The sequence below is a fragment of the Marmota marmota genome, unplaced genomic scaffold (assembly GCF_001458135.2).
Source record: "Marmota marmota marmota unplaced genomic scaffold, marMar, whole genome shotgun sequence".
NCBI classification, from domain to species: Eukaryota; Metazoa; Chordata; class Mammalia; order Rodentia; family Sciuridae; genus Marmota; species Marmota marmota.
The window spans coordinates 1,405,357-1,411,356 of record NW_026000241.1 but is presented as its reverse complement, the minus strand read 5'-3'; the positions used below and the strand labels follow the sequence as shown (position 1 = coordinate 1,411,356).

The following is a 6,000-nucleotide window of genomic DNA, read 5'->3' as shown; positions in this document are numbered from 1 at the left end:
CCCTGGGTTCAATCTCTAGCACCACCCACCAACGCACAAAAATACATACAAGTTTTTTTTTTTTTGTGTGTGTGTGTGTAATGTTATAGATAAGTTCCATCACACACACTCCTCCATGGGACGTTCTGCAACCACGGCTGGAAGGGCTGTTCAGGAGGACTGGATGACTTGCCCATGCAAAGGCACGGAGTGGGAAAGGGCTGGCACATCCACAGATGAGCGAGGGCTGGAGACTCTTCTAAACTCCTAGCGCGGCTAGGAGAGGGGCCAAAGGGGAGAGTTTTGGGACCACAAATTAACCAAGATATCCCCACAGCTTCCTTCCGGTGAACCGAGGCTTCCGGACTGAATCTCAGATCTCACTGCCAGATCCCGGCGTCACGTCTCCGGTACCCCAGAGCCCAGCAAGACCCCTCCACCTCTTCACCCCAACTCCCGCCTGCGGGCGGGGCACACCCCAGGACGTCCCTGGAGACAGCTGGGCGTCCTTCTGAGCCAGCGTCGAACACCCGAGCCTCAGTTGACGCGGCTGTACGAGGCGGGAAGCCAGTGGTCCCACGTGCGTGCGCCGCAGACCGCGCGCAACGCTGTCCGTGGGTACGCGTAGGGCAGTTATTCGCGTGAACTTCATATTGTTTCGGGCGGGAGTCGGAGCGCGGAGAGNGGCAGCGCGGCGGCGGCGGAGGTCTAGCTGCCCCCGGAGCCGGAGGACGCTCGGGGGCGTGTCCGGGGGGCTCCCTGGAGGCGGCGGCGCCTATCCTGCGCGCTGGCGCGGGCTCCGATTCTGCTGGTCCCTCGTCCTCCTCGCGCCCGCTGGGTTGGGGTGGAGGGACTTTTTGTCCTACGCTGGGTGACTGGCTTGCGGCACGGAACAGGGATGGTGCTCTGGCGGCTTTTGGAACCCCTCGGGAAGTTTCCCGAGCCCTCCCCCCGCCCCAGGGTCCAGTGCCCAGCTGTCTGGGGAGGAGCGGGGAGCAGGGGACAGCTGTGGACAGCCCCCCACCTCCTGCTTCAGGCTCTCCCAGCACGAGCTGGACGCGCTGGGGATGGATGATGGGCGATTGAATGGACAGAGTGGGGGCTGGGGACAGAACCAGCTGGTGGGCAGACGGGGGAGGGGACAGGCGCCAGGCGCTGGGGGATCCATTTCCGTGGCCACCGGGGATTGTGAGAGATTCAGCCTGAGTGGGGGATGTCAGATTCTCTGGGGCTGACAACTGGGGTCTTTGCTGCTAGGGTGGGTTCAGAATCTGCTCAAGTATCCTGTCCATGGGGGACCTGCCCCGACCCTCTCAGGTCAAAGAGCTATCCTGAGGTCCCGCCCTGATGGAAACATAAGAAAAGACCCTGCTCTTGGGGGTAGATACAGCGGGGGAGACAGATGAAAAGCATGATAAGGTGGCTGTGGGAGTGCCCCTGTGCTACGGAGGACCTACTTGACAGGGAATGGGATGGGGAGGGTGGAGGCTGTTTAGTTCTCTTGTGCTGAGAAGGTGTGGATCAGCAGGTGCATTTCAACAAAGACCTGGAGGCCAGGGCGGTCCAGGCCCAGGTGTAGGACAAGAGAAGTGGCAAGTGCAAAGGCCCAAGCCAAGGGGGACAGTAGCAGTAGATCTTTCAGAACCTTTCTGTGGAGAGGACTTTGACTTTACCTCCAGTGTATAGAAGCCAGGCAGGGTTTTGAACAGAGGAGGGATGTAACCTGGTATCTGGGGCATTATGGTTGGGCAATTTTTATGATCTGCCATTATTTGTTTCTGAATTGTTTCTGTTTGGACTCTTGGTTTCTCCAAGCCTGGAGATAATATTTATTGACTGGTCTCTTTACGACTCAGTCCCTATATCCTTGAGTCCTAGCTTCAGTTGAGTGAGAAAGAGGGGTCTTGGTTCCTGTCCTGGGAATGATGCTGGAGAACCCAGGGTAAGAACAGAGAAAGATCCTGAGGCCTTCCTGAACTGTCAGCCAGTGGCCCACAGCTTCTAGAGCAGGCTAGTGGGCACCCAGGTGTCTAGGCTGGACCTGGACCTGCGTTCATCCATTCATTCAGTTGTTCAAAAATACCAGATTAACCCAAATATTAGGTAGTTCTCCACTTTCCCAACGAGCAGATTCTTTCTTTTCCTTTGTTTCCCCCCATCCTGTGGATTGAACTCAGGGCCTTCTGCCTGCCAGACAAGTGCTGTACCACTAAGCCACACCCAGCCCCTTTTAAAGATTTTATTTTGAGACAGGGTCTTGCTAAGTTGCCCAGGTTGGCCTCGAACTTGCGATCCTTCTGCCTCAGCCTCCCTATTAGCTGAGATTACACGTGTGCATGAACAGATACTTTAAGTCAAATACAGTATACAATGCTGATAAACTTTAATGCTTGTTATGCACTTGGTCTCCTTTTGGGATATCCCTTGTTAAATTGTCACTGTAGCTTGTGAGCTCAGATGTGACTGTTGAAACTGAAGCTCAAAGTGAAAGGTCTGGACTTTGTGGCCCTGAAGCCCAGGAGAATCTTGGAAGCCACACCCCTTCCTGTCTCCATATGTCCTAGAGCATGCTTGCTGAACTCTTCACCGGAGTCTCTGACTGTAGCATATTCTTTCTGGGATTGTGTTGTCTTATATGTACAGTTTACATTTCTTTGTTTAAAGAAATAATGATTCAGTGGCACACGCCTGTAATCCCAGCTACTGGGGGGCTGAGGCAGGAGGATTGCAAATTTGAGGCCAGCTTGGACAATTTAGCAAGACACTGACTCAAAATAAAAATTTTTTACATAGGGGCTGGGGATGTAACTTGCTTGTAGAGCCCTTGCCTTGCATATGTAAGACCCTGGGTTTAATCCCCAGTACGACAGGGAGAAAAAGAAAAGAAGGGAAGAAGGAAAAAAAATTAAAAAGGCTTGTATCACACACTACTGAAAAGTTATCACAGAGGACTTTTACACAGGTCTAAGTGGTGCAGCCTCCTGCCCACCTGGGCTGCCTAGCATCACCTACTGCTGGAAGCTCCAAACCTGTGTTGCATTAACTGTCCTGAGTACCGTAGACCAGGGTGTTTGCGTATCTGAACACAGAGAAGGCATAGTAAAAACTCAGGCTGGGCGCCGTGGTGCACACCTGTAATCCCAGTGGCTCGGGAAGCTGAGGCAGGCGGATCTCAGGTTCAAAGCTAGCCTTGGCAATATTGGGGCGCTAAGCAACTCAGCCACGTCGTAATCTTATGGGCCCACCCTCGTACATGCAATCTGTCATTCTAATGTCAATATTCAGCATTTGACTATATCATTACTATTATTATTTGACCTTTTTAAAAATAGCGACATTTGACATCCATACAGAAAAGGACAAAGTTTTAAAAGTAATTATAAAGCAAACATCAGGAGAAAGGCTCCGTGGGTCAAAGATGGGGACCCTCCAACTCTAGCAGCCCCTCCTGACATGGGCCCAACAGCCCCACAGCAACCCTTATGCCTATGACTCCTGCGACTGGCATTATGGTTTCTCTATCCCAGTTGGCACCCTGTCGGCCGTGGCTTAGTTTTGCCTTTTGAGAATGTCATGTGAACAAACACTGGATTGTTGAATCTGGGCACAGTTTTCATGCAGTGTGCTCATTTTGGAAGGCTCATTGCTGTTATTTTTCATTGCTGTATACTATTCCCGTCTGTACTGTTTGCTGTTTGTGTTCTCCCTGTGTCTGATCAGTGAACATGTGGGTTGTTTCCCTTTGGGACTCTTGTGATCAGGACTGCTGTGAACATTCCTGGCCATGTGTTTCCTCTTGAGTATTTCCGCCTTGGAATGGAATTGCTGGATTCGGGTATCTTTTTTTTTTTTTTTTTTACTTTTAAGTTTTGCAGTACTGGGGATTGAATGGAGGGGAACTCTACCACCGAGCTGTGTCCCCAGCCCTTTTCATTTTGTTTTGAAACAGGGTCTGGCTGAGTTGCCCAGGGTGACCTCGAACTTGCCATCCTCATGCCTCAGCCTTCTAAGTAGATGGGTCACAGGTATGTGCTACCATGTTCGACCGGATCCGGGAATCTTCGGTCGTGCTTGACGATGGCGCATTTTGATTGTTCCAGATGTGTCGCCGTACTCAGCATCAGAGTGGATGAGAGTTCTGTTCATCTCCTCGCTGATGCTCCTGTTGTCTTCAGAATTTCCTGTCGATGGCGGGTTTATATGATTTTATTTGGATTTGTTTTCTTCCCTTGCTTTTTGCACTGGCGGGAACACACAGTGCCTGAGGCTTCTGTTGTTCTTGTTTTTGGCTTTAGTATGCTCCTTCCCTCTGAGGGTAGACCTTGGTTGATCTGGCCTCCCGGGGGATGCGGTCCATAGTTGTTACCCTGTCTCCCATTTCAGTTTCCCCAGGTTGTCTCCTGGGAAAACCCACCAAATTCAGCTTAATATTTTGCTTCCTATTTTTAAATCTGCCTTGTTGGGGGCATCTGAACCAGGTTTGATGTGGGGGTGAGAAAAGGAGGAATTAGGGACATTTCTTAGGTGTGGACCCCGGGCGAGGTCAGCTGTCATTAGAGGGTGTGGTGTGGCCGCAGCACATGCCGTCTGCCTCCAAGAACCCCACGTGGCATGAAAGGGACGTGTGGTCCTGAGGGACAGACCCAAGGATCTGGATCCGCCGCTCATTTAGATGCTGTTGGGTCTTGGAGGGTGTGGATGGAGGGCGCGGAGACAGAAGCTGGGTGCTGGAGCCCCCCGTCCCTGGCCCTGCTCCCCCCCCACACACCGCAGAGTGCTATTCTGGACACTTCCAAGTTTGGCTGTGTGGCCTTGGGTGGGTCACAAGCCCCTTCTGAGTCTCACTTGACTTTGAGGTAGAAACAGAGCCAATGAACAGGCTGGGTGGTACACATCGTAATCCCAGTGACGGGGAGGCTGAGGCAGGAGTATCACAGGTTTGAGGCCACCCTGGGCAACTTAGCAAGACAGTCTCAAAATGAAAGAATAAACAAGAGCTAAGGCTATGCTCAGTGGTAGAGCAAGTGCCTAGCATGCCCGAGGCCCTGGATTCAATCCCTAATACTGGGTTGGGGGGAAAACAGCCAGAAAACTCATTTTCCGAGGATTGTGTTTGAGCACCACACAGTGACAGCAAGCCTTCATTGAGCACTTATTATGTGCCATGCGCTGTACTTAGAACAGCTTAATAAGGTAGGCACTGTCCTGAACCCAGAGGCCAGGAGGAGAAGTTACTTATTGTATTAGTCTGTTTCATGTACCTTAACAAAGTATCTGAGGTCAGGTACCTTTATCAAGAAAAGAGGTTTATTTAACTCACACCAACTTTTGACATGTTGACCTCACCTAATTCTAATCACCACCCAAAGGCACCACCTCTAAACACCACAGTTGGTTTAATTTTGAATGTATTTATTTATTTAATGGGAATTGAACCCAGAGATTGTTTTACCACTGAGCTCCATCCCCAGCCCTTTTTCTTGTTTATTTAGAGACAGGGTCTTGCCACGTTGTTGAGGCTGGCCTTGTACTTGTGATCCTCCTGCCCCAGCCTCCCAAGTCACTGGGATCGGAGGTGTGCCCACCATGCTGAACAGTCTTTCTGCCCTCTCGGCGCCTCACAGTGGGGATTAAATTTCAACACGTGAGCCCTGGGGCACACACTCACCCCAGATCCAAATCTCAGCGCTCATCCATGCTTGACCAGCACCACACGCAGAGTGCAGCAGCAGAGCCCGCTGACCCCCGGGCCGGAGACCCAGGGCCAGTGGGAAGTGAGGCCGGAGGTCGTCCGTCCCTCCTCCGTCCCCTCTGGGGTAACAGCTGCAGAACAGCTGGGACTTGAGCACAGCCTTGTGCCCTGGCTGGCATCTTTAATAAATCTCCCCCAGGCCCTGCGTGCCCAGGGTTCAGAGGAGGCTGCCCGACTGTGAGCACAAAGCTCTTTTTTTTTTTTTTTTGCTGTACCACGATGGAACCCCGGGCCTCGCACATGCTGGCCGAGCTGCACAAGCCCTGATT

General features: G+C 52.0%; 1 protein-coding gene across 1 annotated transcript in view; it reads left to right on the top strand.

The window, feature by feature from the left end:
- Window positions 1–353: 353 nt before the first annotated feature.
- The window catches only part of LOC107145204 (dedicator of cytokinesis protein 6), a 55,556-nt gene continuing 49,909 nt past the window's right edge, over window positions 354–6,000 (top strand). The window contains exon 1 of the mRNA XM_048795529.1: window positions 354–597. The gene's annotated coding sequence lies outside the window, so the exon portion shown is untranslated. The remainder of the gene's footprint in view (window positions 598–6,000) is intronic.